This window comes from Onychostruthus taczanowskii, unplaced genomic scaffold (assembly GCF_017590055.1).
Source record: "Onychostruthus taczanowskii isolate IOZ18803 unplaced genomic scaffold, ASM1759005v1 scaffold171, whole genome shotgun sequence".
NCBI classification, from domain to species: domain Eukaryota; kingdom Metazoa; phylum Chordata; class Aves; order Passeriformes; family Passeridae; genus Onychostruthus; species Onychostruthus taczanowskii.
This window is the reverse complement of record NW_024498918.1, coordinates 528,927-544,495: the sequence shown is the minus strand read 5'-3', so window position 1 is coordinate 544,495 and position 15,569 is coordinate 528,927. Positions and strand designations below refer to the sequence as shown.

General features: G+C 49.2%; 1 protein-coding gene across 25 annotated transcripts in view; it reads left to right on the top strand.

Annotated features, from left to right (window-relative positions):
- EPB41 (erythrocyte membrane protein band 4.1) overlaps positions 1 to 15,569 on the top strand; it is a 94,048-nt gene that overhangs the window by 3,622 nt on the left and 74,857 nt on the right. The window contains exon 1 of one of the 25 annotated variants that reach the window (XM_041400057.1): positions 5,309 to 5,484. The exons of the other annotated variants lie outside the window; for them this stretch is intronic. The gene's annotated coding sequence lies outside the window, so the exon portion shown is untranslated. Of the gene's footprint in view, positions 1 to 5,308; positions 5,485 to 15,569 lie in introns of those variants that run through there. 25 annotated transcript variants of the gene reach the window in all.

Sequence of the window (15,569 nt, the reverse complement as noted above, 5' to 3'; positions counted from 1 at the left end):
TGCACCGGGACCATGTGCGAGGCCATTTCCAGGGGACATGGGTCTTTCGTGGAGTCGGGTACCCATCCTGCCTGCCTCAGGGGTTTTTCCAGCTGGGTGCTGAATGTGGAATGAGTTCAGGCTCTTGTATTGTTTTCCCAGAGGATGTGTGCACAGCGATAAGAGCTTCAGCCCTCTGGCATGAATCAGTTGGCAGAAAAGCCAAGGATTAGTTAAATCATGGAAAGGATCCTTCACCTCTGGGCACAGGCATGGTAAAGCCGCCCTGTAGACACAAAGGAGACTCAGTCCATGCCACCAAACACCTGGGCAGGATGGGTTGGAAAACCGAGACCCTGGGAAGATGGTTAATCACAAAACAATGAGGTGTAAAATGAAAGGCAGTGGCTGCTGCAGTGGAAGTGCCTGGGAAGGAGTCTGTGGAGTTGCACAAGCCCTGCTGCCCTTGTTGGTGCAGGCAGTGCTGGGTGGGCAGTGTGGTGCCAGCTGGCTCTGACACAGGGCATGGCTTCCCTCACAATGGCAGAGCAGCGCTTTACATAATCTGGGACTTGCCAAACAAGCTTGAAGGTCTGGAAAATCCTCCTGCTATTGTTCATGCTCAAAGTTTGCTAAATTTCCTGGTTTGATCTGCAGGGCTGGATTTTGTTTTGGGACCGCAGTGGGGGAAAATGCTCTTTGCACAGAGGGAAGAAAAGGGTGTTTGTGGTGTTTAATCCATTCTCTGTAGATGAAACTATTTTTGTGGTTTACAAGAGGTTCTGAACAGCTGCTTGCAGCTTTGTAGGGCTGCAGGACTCTCTGTCTATCCAATTAGTATGGTTTGTGTCTAGTCCCCTCCTGAGTCCCGCCCTGAGAAAAGCCTGGACTACCAGATGAGGATGGGGTGCCGTGGGCAGGGCTCACACAACCACCATCTGGGCTCCTGGCTCGTAGCAGCCTGTGTCGCGACACAAATGTCGCGTCAGAACAGCTTTTTGCTGTCTCAACCCCCGTAAGTCAGACTCTGAGGCTCCGGGAAGGCTCCAAAACTGCCGCTCATTGGCAGATTTTAGGAGAAGAGGCTTGATGGGAACTTGGGGTGTCTTGCTGTGCTGTGTCAACCCTGGTGGTGACTTTGTGGTGATTTGGGGCAGCTGGGAACCCCTCTGGGAGGATGCTGAGGCTGTGTGAGCCACCCCAGGCCCATGCCGGCCTGTAAAGCTGCGGGCTTGACCTGGATGTGTTTTGGGGCATGGGGCCTGCCCTTGCTCCTCCATTTGCTCACCCCAAAGCCCTTTGCCAAGACAAATAAAGCTGTCGTGTGCTATTCGGTTAAATGAAGAAATCCTGTTAAAATGTTTTCTGCTCGTTTGTGGATAAATGACTGAGAAACCTGACTTTTCCTTCCATTCCTGGGAAAGGCAGGTTTTGTAACAAGGAATGGGGTGAAGTTCTTGCTGGTCCACTTACTGTGAGGCAAGTTTTTGAGCCCTGGAAAGCAGCAGAGGAGGAGGAACCTCAGCCTAATGGCATGAATACATCCTCTCATTAGACGTGGCTTTGAGTGCCTTTTATGTAGATAATTACATCTGGCCACAGTTGATCAGAGCTGTATTTAAGGAGGGGACATAAGACTTGGCATGTTCTGGGAGCCTTTGGAGTTGACTGCAGTGGCATTACAGCAACCTGGTAGGTGTTGCTAACAAGGCAGTGCAGGGCAGCTATGGGGAGGCTCTGAGCCTTAGGGCCTGGAAAACTTAGTGTTGGCACTGACCTTAGCTTTGTGGGGGGAAGTGGGGTGGACTGATGCCTCAAAGCATCACCAGGGTGTTAAGACAGCTGTGTATCATGCTGCATGTGACCTCCATGACCTGATCCCTCTGATTGCTGTGATGGTTTAGGTGTTCACTGGATAGTACCAGCCATACAAGGCCTTGTATTTCTGTATCCACTCTCCAAAACCCCTTGGAGATGGATAAGCTGCTTGTAGGCACTTCAGAACTTGAGGGGAGGTCTTTGTCTGTGCTGAGGGTTTATACTGGACAGGACAGCACGAGTTGCCTCCCTGCCCCCGGGTGAACTCAAATGTTGAGTGTGGGAATGAGGGAGGGCAGATGTTATCCCGGCACAGAGCCACGTTGAGCTGTAACGTGACTTTGTGCGTCTGTGTTGATGTTGTGCTGGAGGTGCCGTGTCCGACGTGGAGGTGAACCCCTCCCGTATGGCCGGGATTGACCTCGGCCAATCTGTGGCTGCTCAGAGGCTCCCAGGCTGGCAGACGAGGTCAGCACTGCTTGAGAATTTCCTTGGGTGCAGAGTGGAGGCTTTTAATAGCAAACACAGTCATCTTCATCATGACATGGCCTGAAACTTGGCCCTAAGGATCCACTGGCAGCTGGGCGCTGGCTGAGCAAGATGTTACTGCCTGTTGGAATTTTTTTTAAGTGTTAAAGTAAAATGGTTTTGAGTAAAAATGAAATAAGACCTAAACCTGTTGCTGGTGGGTTTGAGGTGCAGCTCCTCCCTGAGAGGTAGCCTGGAGAAACCCTGCCTTTCTTGGGAAAGTTATGTGGCCCCATCCCAGTGTGCTGTGCTGACAGATCCCATGCCTCAGCTGGGTGCCAAGACTTCAGCCTTCTAGGAAAGGCAGCAGGAGCCAGTATGGGTTTTCTTCTGCCATCCTGTGGGCACCTGGTGCTGTGTGAGCAGTGTCCAGAGTTGCAGATGGCTCACATTGTGGTTGCAGCACTGCTTGGTCCATGTGAGTTGCCTTTGAGTGGGAACACACAAGATATACAAGTGCAGAATTGATCTGTGCTGCTGACCAGGGTTGTTTCTGGCGCTGCTGCTTTTTCTTCTGCTGTAGCATGAGGTGAATGTGATTTTGGCAGCTGCCTGGCTCTGGCAGTTTGCATCCTTCTTCCCTACAAACTGTCTTCATCCTGCTCAGCTTCCTGACCCCTGTCCTAGTCAATACAGGGCTGTTATCCGAGCTCAGCAAGCCATGATGATCACATCCAAGTGCTGGACCTCGAACCACCTGGCAGTGCTGGGCTGGATGAAGAAGCTCATTTGCATAGGGTAGTTAATTCTCTGTGTGCTTTAATCTCCGTGACCATCTGTGTTCTTTCCCAGGCTGGCGAGATGGGAGCTCTTCGGATTTTCCCAGGAGGTGAACATAGAGACGACTGCTGATTCTGGGTATGCTGAAAACTGCTCAGGGTCAGAGCAAGACATCCTCATTAGCTCTGGGAGCAGTTGTTCTGCATCCTTGGGCAAGGAGGCATTGACGTGTCAGCTCTATCCTGAAGGCACATCCTGAGGAGATGCAGGGAGGAGACAGGGGCAAAGACTAGAAATGGAAACCTCTGTGAATGCTGTCCAGCATTCAGTCCCAAACATGGAGGGTCTGTGACCAGTTTGGCTGGCACCCTAGAGGGCTGAGGTTCCAGGGAAGGATGTGTTGGTCTGAGGAGAGATAGTACACTAAAGCATCTCCTAGTCATCTGAAAAACCTTGCCAGGTTTTGGCAGCCTCTGGGGTGTACCCCACCAGCAGCTACTGCTGTGTCTGTCCTGGTGAACTGCTTGATTTGAGCCTCAATAGCTGCTTTGGAGACTGGGGTGCTCACACACAGCACCAAAATAAGGGGACCAGTGCCTATAGGTGAGCTGCACTAGCATCTCCAGACCTTTGCAGGCTGCTGCTGGCAGAGTAGTTTTTTCTGCAAGCAACACCTGAATTCCTCCTCATTTTGTTTTCTCACATTTGGAGCCTGAGGCTCTGCAGACCATTTGCAGCTCCAGCTGGGATCCCGCTCACCATGGGCAGAGGTGACATTGGCTCACGTGCTTTTGAGGAATGCCTGTCCTGTGGGACAGCACAGCCTTGCTGAGGCTGCTGCTGGCATCCAAACCCAGAGGGAATGATTCCTGCCCTGTAATTAAGCTCTTCTGCTCCTGTTCAGCACTCTAATGAGCTGTCTCATGGATGTGCTCCTCGTAGCTGCTGTGGATCCTCTGTGTGACTCTGAAGCTGGAAGTGACTTTCCAAGAGAGCCACCTGCAAAGGGCAAAGTCTCCATTTCTGTCACATTGGGGTGAGGTATGTGGGCTGGGAACCTTTGATTGTGAAGGCTTTTCCCTGCCTACACCCTGTGTGCAGTGAGTTCTTCTGCCAAGGTACACCCTAGTTTCTTGGTGAGGAGAGCCCTTCTTGCTGTTCATACTTGCAAGGCTGGGCAAGATGGAGGTGTTTTCTCAGCCTTCAGCTGAGGGACTGAAGCTGCCTCTTGACAGGAGAGCTGCTCTCTACCAGCATCCAGGCTGGATAATAACACTTAAAAAAAAATAAATAAATGGAGCTCCAGCTGCTCTCCTGGTTCAGTAGCTTGGGTTTTCAGTCTTGATGGAGATGATAGCACCAGGACTGTCGGCATCATGTTGCATCCCGAAGGATGGGTATGGGCTTGTGCCTGTATTTCCACCCGGCCTAGTGGAAGGTGTCCCTGCCTGTGGTAGTGGTTGGAATGAGATGAGCTTTAAGATCTCTTCCAACACAAACTATTCCATGATTCTGTGATTCTCTGGCATGGCAGGGTGACTGTTGAGTCCAACTTGTGCCACGAGTGCTTGACTGTGCTTATGTGAGGCAGGTCGCTGTACGCTCAGTGGGCTGTTGCATGGGCTGAATTTCAGGCCCTGGTGTGTGCCCACCGGAGCACACAGCCAGCCTTGCCGCGGCTGGGAGCACGTTGCTCTCTTGAATCTTCATTTACTTAATGATCCTTTTGTTGAGGGGATTAGGGTTTAGAGGCCTCTGGCCGAGTGTTAATTAAATTAAAGCTCTGGTGTTTTGTGGAATTTTTGAAGCCCGCTAGAGGGCTCAGTTGGAGCCCTGTGGAGCCGGGACCGGCGGCGTTGGGCTGTGTCCAGCCCTCCAGAAGTTTGCACGAGAAGTTATGTAAGTCCGGAGGAGCTGGACGGGCACAGGAGTTGCTCGGGGCCAGCTCGCAGCCTCCTCGGAGCCCGCTGCTCCTGCAGCCCGGTTGTGCCGGAGCTCGGCAGAGCGCGGCCCGGGGCCCTCGCGAGGCGGCACTCACCGCAGGCTGGCGGCCATGGGTGCCTGCGTCACTGCTCGCTGTGTAATCAGCGTTAGGTAATGCCGAGCTGATGTTTTTGGTCGGGTTTTTTTTTTTTTTTTTTTCCCCCTTCCACACTTGGTGTTTACATTTCTAAGAAGTGGCTGACCGTGAACATCCGGTTCCACCTTCACTTCTGGAAGAGTCAGATACTGAAGTTTGCTCTGTTGCCTTGCTCATGTGCGTACAAGTGCGAGCTTTCGGCTTTGTGGCTCGGGTTTTTCTGCTGGGTGCATGGGTTTTTCGTGTTTAGCTGGAACTGCTTTTTAACCAGTGTCTCTTCTCCTTTCTCTTCTCCCCATTGCCCCACGATGGATTTTGGTGCTTCGCCTGTGTGGTTGGCCTGGCTCCCTCATCTCTGGGTAAGTACCTGCTTTGTTAGATCAGTGGGCAGAAATAGTTGAAACAAGTTGCTTTGGCTTAATGATCGGCCCTATTTAAATAATGAACTGACCTGTTTATTCTGTCTTAAACTCTGAAGCATTGGTTGTTGTCAAACAGCATGATTTATTGTGTGTGTCAAGATTTTGGATATTGAAAAGCACTTAGTTGGCCTGGAAATTGCTGTATTTTATAATATGAAGAAGCCCTCAGTAGTAGTTTTTCCTACCAGCCTAGGCTGTGGAGCACTGACCTGGGGATAAAAACACACTTAAGTGCCAGCAAGTGAGCAAATGGAAGGGAAAATATTTTTGTGAAGGGAAAGCAATGCTTCGGGCTCTTCCCAGGATGTCTCCTGACATCTGTTGGTGGCAAGTCAGCTCTGTGGTTGTGAAAGGGGCTCTCTGATGGCACTGGACCACCTTGCCCTTTGCAAACCAGGGGTGTTTGGGGCTTTGCAGGGCGTGGAGAGGAGGCTGAGGCCCTTCTGGCAGGAGAAGAGGAGAAATGTGTATCGAAGCTTGGAGAAGAGCATCAGGCACTGAGGATTTCAGTTTGTGTTCATGGAGCACCTGCTTTGCATGGGGGGAAAAATTGCCCTGGTGGGGTGGATTCTGATGGTTTCCCTGCAGAGGTTTGGTGCCATGAACTTGCCTGTGTGGTGGTGTTTTTATATTAAAGCCTCTGAGGACAAGTTGTGTGTGCTCAGGGTGGAAGGAAGGAAGGGATCTGCTTGGTGAAGCTTTTTCTCTGAGTGCAGTTGTGCCTTTGCATCAAAATTGTGTTCTCTGGAAGCTTCAGTAAGTTCAAATTTAGTTTTTTTCTTTTTTTAAATTCAAACTATCCTGCTGCTAAGCCTTCCCCTCTCCGTCACTCCTCTTCCCCAGTAACACCCTCTCCTCTCCTAGTAAGGGAAAGGGCTGAGCACATTTAGAGCAGCTCTGCTCCCTGCCTGAGTATTTCATGTGCTGCCAGTCATTGATGAAAGACGTGAAGGGAAAGCAGAGGAAGGTGCTGGGAACAGATTGCTTTATTCTTAAACTCGACATCATTATACAATGCCTCATGGCAGGGCAGGAGAGATGAATCAAATCCAAGCATAAACCTGTTGTTCTTACTCAGAAGTGAGCACTATATTTGGAAGATGAGCAGCTGCCTCCTGATCTGAATGAGCTTTGCTACCAAATCTCCAAAAGCAGGATTTTTAATTAACTAGAAAACCTGCCTTGGTCAGAGGTGCTGAGCTCCAACCCCACCAAACACCCAGCAGCCATTTGAATGCAGAATAAAACTCCTCCACGTGGAAGGTACAGCTGGAAGCTGCTGTGAGCTTGGATGTGGAGCAAGATACAAGTGCTCACTTGCATGATAGCTGGAATGGGTTAGTGAGAGGCAAAGCTGTACCAGCACAGCAGCTGCAGCTGTGCCAGGGTAACCTGGAGCAAGTCTTTGGCCAGAGAGTCTTCCTGCTCAGTGCCTGAGCAGACCCTCAGGACAGTCACCCATCTGGCTATCTCTCTTTGACAAATCTCTGGTCAAGGATTAATTTCTCCCTTGGGAAATACTGATAACCTGGATCATCCCTGGTTTGCTCTCCCCAGAGCAGTCTCCATGTTACTTTTGTCTGTTTTCTTGCATGTATTGCACAGAGGGGAGAGAATTGCATTTTGGTGGCCCTGCTTGTTACAGGCTGTGGAGATTTTGATGCTGATATGAGATGAAATTTGCTGCTTGCTGAATAATTGGTGTCAATCTTTGTCAGCAAACAAGAAAGCCATGTGGTGCCTTGTTAGGGATAGCGAAGGTAAAGGGGGTGTGGTACAGTAACACTGGCTCAGGGACAGCCCTGACCTTCACTCAGCAGAGAAAACAGCAGGCTCAGATTGCCTCTCCATCTTTAAGCCTAGCTTATTTCATAGGCAAACATAAAATGCATAACGGTTTTAGTAATATATTTATATTAAATATAAATTTAGTAATATAATCTCCTCTCTTGACCTGGTAAGTGTTGGGCAAAGTAACACACCAGCAGCTTCCATGGAGAGAAGTTGGGAGTAGCTGCAGGGCAGAAACCATGAAGGAAAATGTTGAAAATGCTAGAGGAGCCTCCTCTGTTGGGGGTTTTGCTCTTGACCTTCAAGCTGAGACTCAGATATGTTGCCATTATTTAAAGCCTGTCAAGAAATCCAAGGTGAGGTCACTGCTGAAAAATCGTTCAGAGCTGTGTCTGTGGTGGTAAATGCAGAGTGCCCGTTCATGGGCTGTGTTTGGGCTCTGTTTTTCCATATGGTGGCACTGGTGATGCTGGAAGCCGTGTCTATCTATACATGTTGTTTCTCTCTATCCCAGAATTCATGGGTGACCTGGAGAAGGGCACTGCTCTGCAGAGCCCTTGAATAGCCTGTTGTGTTGTGAATTTGGGTCTCCCCTTAGTTCTTGTTCACACATAGCTCAAAGGGAAAGAACAAATGAGGTTTCCAGCACCTTTCAGTGAGATTTTCTTCTTTAACCTCTCCTGTTGGTTGACAGTGCCTGAACATGAGCCCAGGTGGGCAAGAAGGCAAATGACACATGGCCTGTATGCGCGCTAGTGTGGCCAGCAGGACTAGGGCAATCCCCCTGTACTGGTCACTGGTGGGGCCAAACCTTGAATCCTGGGGTCAGTTTTGGGCCCCTCACAACAAGAAAGACATTGAGGGGCTGGAGCGTGTCCAGGGAAAGGAAGAGAGCTGGAGAAGGGGCTGGTGTAGCTGGAGGAGCTGGCTGGGGGAGCTGGGGCGCCTCACCCTGGAGAAAAGGAGGCTTGGGGAGGATCTGTCTCTCCACAACTCCTTGACAGAAGGGGGCAGCCTGGAAGGGATGGGTCAGGGAACAAGGGACAGGATGAGAGGAAATGGCCTCTACCTGTGCCAGGGTAGGTTTAAGTTGGATATTAGGGAAAAACTTTTTCATGGAAAAGGTCATCAAGCACTGGCACAGGCTGCCCAGGGCAATGATGGAGTTTCCATCCCTGAAAGGGGTTTAAAATCCATGTCGATGTGGCACTTAGGGGCATGGGTTAGTGGTGGGCTTGACAGTGGTGGGTTAATGGTTAGCCTCTTTGATCTTGAAGGGCTTTTCTGACCTGAATGATTCCACGATTCTATAGAAATGTGGGAGCAAGGTATCTCTTCCACTTGTCCCACCCTGTCAGAAGAGACCATGGTCTCTAACGTGGTGTCAAGTTCTAGAGCCAGCTTAGCTCAGTGTTTTCACTTTGTTGCTTAGTAAAGCACTGAAAACAGTTCTCATTGTGGTGTTCAGAATAGCAGTGCTGCCCTCTGAATTACCATCTAACTAAATGAAAGCAAAAACTCCAAAACAAGTGAGCTTTCTGTTGCATAAGAAAAGCTGTTTTGGTTGACCTAAAAACCGACATTGAAAACCAGCCTAAACAGAGATGCTTTCCCTCCCAGCTCTGTGGGCCATGCAGAGCAGTTGCTACTGTTCTTGGAGAGGCATTCATGCTGTGGCAGCTGTGGGCCCACTTCAAAACAGTTATGCCTTTGAGACTTGCTTCCCTTTTGCTTGATGGTTGGAGAAACCCTGCTGTGGAGATAAATAATTAGAAATAAAAGATGGCAGCTTAATGATTATTAGCTTTTCTGATACAGCCTGCAGTGAGTGCAGGGTGAGATTGGTGTCTCCAAGCTGCTGCTGCATCTCCTGCTCCAGAGATTTACTGTGTGCACTGCTACTCTGCAGCCTCAATGGACCTGCAGAACACCCTGAACAAGTTATTTATTTTAGTAACAAACCTTTTCAGACTCTTGGCAGTTAATTGTGACAATGGCAGTATGCTTCCTGCCCTCAGCTCCCTGTCTCTCCATCCATGCCCACGGCTTTCCTCGGCAACCTTATCCCCCTCGCCCTCCTCAATTTCTTGGATTCTGTCTATTAATATGAACCACTTTGGGTTCTCTTAATAAAATAAGCATGTAAAGTTACTACCTTAAAAAAGCCTCAAAATGCCTTATTTATTCCAGAAAATCTGGCAGCAGTGGGATGCTATCCTCTGGGATTCTGTCTTATCGATATTCATCTTTTTGAAGCTGGTATCCATGACTGCCAGTTTCAGAGGTTAATACACTGCATTTCAAGCAAGCTGAGGTCTTTTTAATTTGTGGTATGGAAATGTGCACCAATTAATCATTGTGCACCTGCAGAAATGCTTCTGGGCAGACTTTGGCTCTGCTCTATCAGGTTCTGGGAACGTCCATAGGCAGGACTCAAAGTGACAAGACTGATCCACTTTAGTAGCTCAGGACAAACCCTGTGAGGTCCAAGGACGTGTCAGGCAGGGGATGCAGTGCTGACCAAGGTGGTGCAGAGCTTTGGCTCTTATTTGTGGAAAAAATAATGGTTAGAAGTTGTATTTCTTCTCCACAGCTAAAGTTTAATTTAAATAAATGTTAGGTTTTGCCAGGTGTCCCTCACTGATGCACAGGTCTAGCCCTCAATCACCAATTGCTGTTTGTTGACTAGAGCTGGGTTCATGGCTTGTGTGAATTTGCTGCTTGGCCTTTGGATTACGTGGGATATGTTAGTGCAGACTTGAACACTCTGCCAAGTATCTGCCTCAAACTTACTGCTAGGTGAAGTTAAATAGTCCTAAATAAACCCTGATCTTGAAACTGTCCTTCCCCATACCAAAGAGCTCTAAGCATTTTGAAGCTAAGGGGTGCTGTTTGCTCAATAAGAGCATAATAGTATGGAGTTTAATCTCCCTCACTGAATTGGTGCCTTTCTGGGGAGAAGCTGCAGTTGAAAACACAGCACATACCTAGTGTTATTTAAAGAAGCCAGAGCCTTTCTTGGCTACAGTTTGACTCCTCATCCATGCAAGGAGTAAATCAGCTCGACATCTTTTGTTTGTAGTGCAGCTTGGCTGCCTCCCGGATGGAGCTCTGGTCTCTAGGTGGCACTCACTGTTATTTTTGGGTGCATTTCAAGAAAGGCTGCATAGCTGAGCTTGTCCCCCGCTGAAGGGACAGCTGCCTCTCTAGCCAGGCTGGCTGGTCCAGTTTGGCTTAGGAGGCTAACACAAGGGCTTGAACTTCTTCCTGCTGCCCAAACGTAGGAGTTTCCAGCAGCATTCCTGAAAGAGGAGTAGGGAGTCAAGTACTGTCTGTGAGCACACTCCTCTGGTTTTAGCTTTTTTACTGTGACTGCTGAGACATGAAATCCTAGTAAATGCTTGGAAGGAGGGTGAGCTCTCAAGGTGGTGGAGATGATGTGCTATGGGACAGTCAGAGGCTCTTGTGATGATTCTTTCCATGGTTCTGTCAGTTACTTAGGTTGTTTCTGGAGCTCAGGCTCATGCCACACTGACTCTGCCTTTTCCTGAGCCTGCACTGCTTGAATTCGCAGCATCACCTGTAATCTATTCTCCAGGATTTGTTAAGCTCTTTATAGATCCTTTCAGTGCAGCCACTTGTGTGTTTAATACTTCCTACTCGAGAGGAAAAGTATTTCTCTGTCAATGTAGAAACATTCACCATATGAACACTCAATCCTGCAAGGCTGCAGCCGACCTCCTCTAATCTTTAATGGTGCATCTTGGCAGAAATGTGCTTTACATGCTGACTCTAAGCCCTAAGTCTAAACAAAGCTGACTCTCCAGGAGCTGTTCTTCCCTGCACTGGCACACAGCCTGGAGAGAACTGAAGCTCCTCTTCTGTTTTATTCCTCTTTCTACGTGGAGTTTGTCTGCTGTGCTTCAAGACACTGACTCAAATGAACATCAGCTTCATGCAAATCAATGAAACTCATGACGGGAGCTTTTTGTGTCAATTAACCAGATTGCAGGTGGGATGGGAATTCCTGGGTGTACAGACTTAGTTCCCAGCCACCCCCTCTGCTTTCCCCATCTGCCCAAAAGGGATCCATATGAGCCAACCCAGTACCAAAAAGATCTAATGGCTAAAAAATGGGGTTCTTCTGCCCATGGGAGAACACATGGTTGTAGTTTAGCAACAGCAGCTTTTAAAGGCTACAAATTACAGCCAACAAAAGAAAATTATCCAGTAGGAAACCACAAAGAAAATGATGGCAGAAGCAGTTTGGATTTAGCAAAATTGGAGGTGAACTGCCCTGATGCCAAGTGTGATTCCAATGCCTAAATCACTCAGGCTTTTTAGCTGTGGAGGGTGCTTCTTGGCCCTTCAATAACTGTCTCAGCAATGAATGAATGGGTGGTTTTGGAGAGTGTTATGATGGGCTGGCCCAGATTTAATCTTTGGTTAAATACTTGATACAGAGCCAGGTGAGTGTAGATGTTTCAGGTTGCCTTCACTGTGCACACTGTGAGTTGTAGCAAAGCAGTGCAAATGTTCTGGACCTTAGTGAAAATTCCTTGAATTTGCAGTTCAGCCTGTCAGAGGCTTTTTCAGCAGTGAATTCTGTGCTGGAGAGAGGGGTGGGGGTGGGAAGGGGAGAAATGCAGTGTTAGTTGAAGCGTTCTTTCCTTCCAGGTGAATAATTTACCTGCAATATCTTAATTCTGGATCACCATTTTACAGGAAGACAAAGCTTGAAAAGTCAAAAGGAGGTTTCCTTTCCTCCTCATTCTTGTCTTCTGCTCATGGCCAAATCAGCACTGCTGATGGTGACAGCAAAGCTGGAAGAGGAGCCAAGGGCAGAGGGCCAGGAACTGGCAAAACTGAGCCACCTGCTCTCCTCCCACCTTGTTTGCTCTTGTGAAATGGCTGCTGCTTGTTTGCAAAGTGTGTGAGAAAGGGAAACGGAGCGTGCCTGTTGTATGTTCACATATGTGTGTGTAGTACAGCTCATTTAGAGCAGGATAGATAAAGGATTCATCTGACCTGCCTAATCTTTTTCTTTTCCTAGAACTTGGTGTAATCCCAAGTATTTCTCTTCACTTTAAGTCCTGTTTGCTTTGGGGAAGGGAGCACAGCACCAGTGTGATGCACAATTGCTTTGTTTAGACTGGGAATTCATCACTGGAGAAGTTCCTCAGGGCATAGAGGAGAGCTCTGTGCCTTTTATTGTTATGCCAGTAGTGCTCTGGGCAGTGTTCTCCAGCGCTGGTGTAAACTTGGAGACCCGTTTTGCAACAAATCCTACCAGGAGTTTATCTTGTGGGGCCTACAGACTGCTGGATCACCTTACAAAGATCTGTTCTATGAAGAACTGGAACTAGATTTAATCTGCTATCTGGATGCTCCTAGGATGCTGCAGTGTGTTCTACTCAGCTGCTTGCAAGTGCCTGCACATTACCCAGGCAGAGGGCAGGGTTTGGCATTGTCCTCCATGACCCAGTTGGTTTGCTCTGACTGAATCCATCAGGATCTGAGCGCTCCCAGTGGCCTTTCACCTTGTGAGGAACAACCTCTGCCTTAGCAATCCCAAATGCATGCCTAAAATGAATGTAATTCCTGTCCTTACTCCTATATCCAGCAGGCAAATACCAAGAAATCCTGACTTAATAAAATAATTCTTAGTCTCTAAATAACTCCTATAAAGTGACTTTACCCAGCTGTAACTGGGAGAGTTCTTTAAATAGTTGCAATCCAGGCTTGGCACAGGGCAAACTGTTCTTATAGTGAAGAATTTAAGAAATTTCCATTACTTCCTATGGGATTTCAGAGGTCAGTTTGGGGCTGTGTAGGAAGGAAAAAGTTAGAAGCTAAGCCAGTGACTTCCAGCAGAAGTGTGGTGGTGATGGGTTTATTTCCATGTAAAAGGTGGTTTTGGGTTCCTTTTTCTCCTTTTTTTCACATATTTTCTGCTCCCTATAAAAAATTGCTTTATGTAGGCTTAGATCCCCTTGCCCCAGAAGAATGTTTTTCAGGCTCTCTTGGCGTAGACCAAGTGCCTCCTTTTGTATTTGATAATTCAACTTTTTAGTGTCTCTTCCTTTAGCTTTTTAGCCAATCAAGCTCTCAGCCATTTGTTTGGGGGCTGGAGAGGTGACAGCATCCACTGCCCTCACGCACAAGCGCGTTGGCAGCTTGCATTAGTGCTCCCTGTGGATAAACGCTTCACCTGGGAATACAAAATGCAGGAGCTGCTGCTCTGTGTTCTCAGCTGCTGGCAGATGGAGTTGGGGATCATCTGGTGATCTGAGCGCAGTGGATGATGTGCTGTGTAGTGTTAAATCACCGCTTTGATGCAAAGTTTTTGTTCCCCTGGTCTCTTCTCCACGTAATTTGCTGTGGGTAGTGTACAATGAGGTAGTGTGGGTTTGTTTGCTTGTTTTTCTTAGTTGCAAGAAGCTGTTGCCAACAAAAAGTTGTGGTTTCTTTGCTCCATGGTTTTCTCCTCAAAGCCCTTTGGACTGGTATTGCTCTTCTGGCAGTGTTTTAAGCCCGCCCATAGGTGAGCAGTAGCAAAGGCAGCAGTTGTGGTGGGTCAGCACAGAACATCTGATGCTCCTCCATGCACTGCCGGGGCTATTAAAATGTGCTAACTTATTGCACTGGGGACTGAAGTCAGAGCTTCAGGGCATGTTTCAAAGGAGCTACCTGTTCCCTAATGTAGGAGCAGTGACTTAGAGCTGCCAGACCTTTTCCCGCCTGTCTTTTTTTAATTAGATGTGCTCATCTAAGTCCAAGGAAACCACCAAGTAGTCCAGATTTCAGGCAAAAAATATCTGTCTTCCCTCTCATTAAGGAGCTTTTTGCAAGTGGTCTCAACACTGAGACACAGGGGAGCTGTTCTGTTCTTCTTGACAGAGCTGACTGTCATAAACACATAAAGGAGAAGGGGTAAATAGTTGTGAGAAGCATGTTAATTTTTTCTAAAAATCTGGGTATTTTTAGCTTCATATAGCACAAATGCCCTCAGTGTGTGAGTGGCCCTTACTAGGTCGGTACCAGTTATGGAGCCATCCCAGCCAGAGTGTGCATCAGCCTTGGGTATTATCTGCTGATGAAGAGGCAGGGCAGTTGCTTGTAATCCAAGCAGAATAATGTGCCTGAGACCTTAGTTCTCTATGGGAGACAATCGAAGATGCCTTAGTGCCAGGCATATTTTGGAATTGTGCAAATATATGAGGGGGATTTGGTTCCTGAGCTGTGCAGGTTGGCAGCAGCTTTGCTGGAACCTTTGGAAGTGCTCAAGAGGCACTGGGCAGCGTGTTTTGCTCTGATGTACAAAGCGGGGAGAGCTGGACAGCTCTGCTTGACAAAAATAACTGATTCTAATTTGGCTGTAAGCGAGGAAAATCCAGTCCATGCTGGAGGTGCGGGATTCCAGAGCAGGGGCAGGGCGGGCCCCTCGGTGGGGCTGTGCTGGGCTCCTGGGGGCGTTTCTTGTTGACCAAGCCACCTCAATTGTCGCTTTTTTGGCTTGCCACAAGACTGAGACAGTATCTGTTCGATTACGAATGGCCTTATGCTTAAAAAAATGAAGACTATAATAACAGCATAAAAAAACCCCAACGCCCCCCTACCTTTCTTCATACAGTCCTCCTTGCTTCTTCACCCCGGGTTTCCCTTCAGAGCTGCGCCACGACTTTCTCCGGGAGGCAGCGAACGGTATTTAAAATTTAGGTCACGGAGGGAGGGGGAGCGGCGCTGCTGCCGGCGGTACCGGCGGGCAGGACCCTTCCTGCTCCCTTCCTACCGGGGCCGTGCGGCGCCAAATTATCGCCCGCCCTGCCACATCACCTTAGCGGGGGAGGGTGTGGCGGTGGCAGGAACACAGGTGGCGGTAACCCCGTTATTTCCGCCTCTCGCTGCCGGGGTGTTGTGGCGGGCTCAGGAAGGCGCTCCGGGCGCTCCCTCCGGGCCGCCCGCGGGAGAGAACGTGAGAGAGCGGGATGGGGGGAGCCAGGAGGGGGCGCACGCTCCCCCGCCCGCGCCGCCGGCCGCGGTTTCCCCGTAGCCAATGGCGAGGCGGCGCTGGCGTCCCGCCCCTCGCCCTCGGCCAATGAGAACTTACTACAGTGTTGTGGGGGGAGGAGGCGGGGCGGGGGGGGCGCAGAGCCGCGGGCGGGCGGCTGCGGGCGCGGAGCGGGGAGGGACGGAGACGGAGCGACTGGCTGGGCACGGCACGGCGCGGC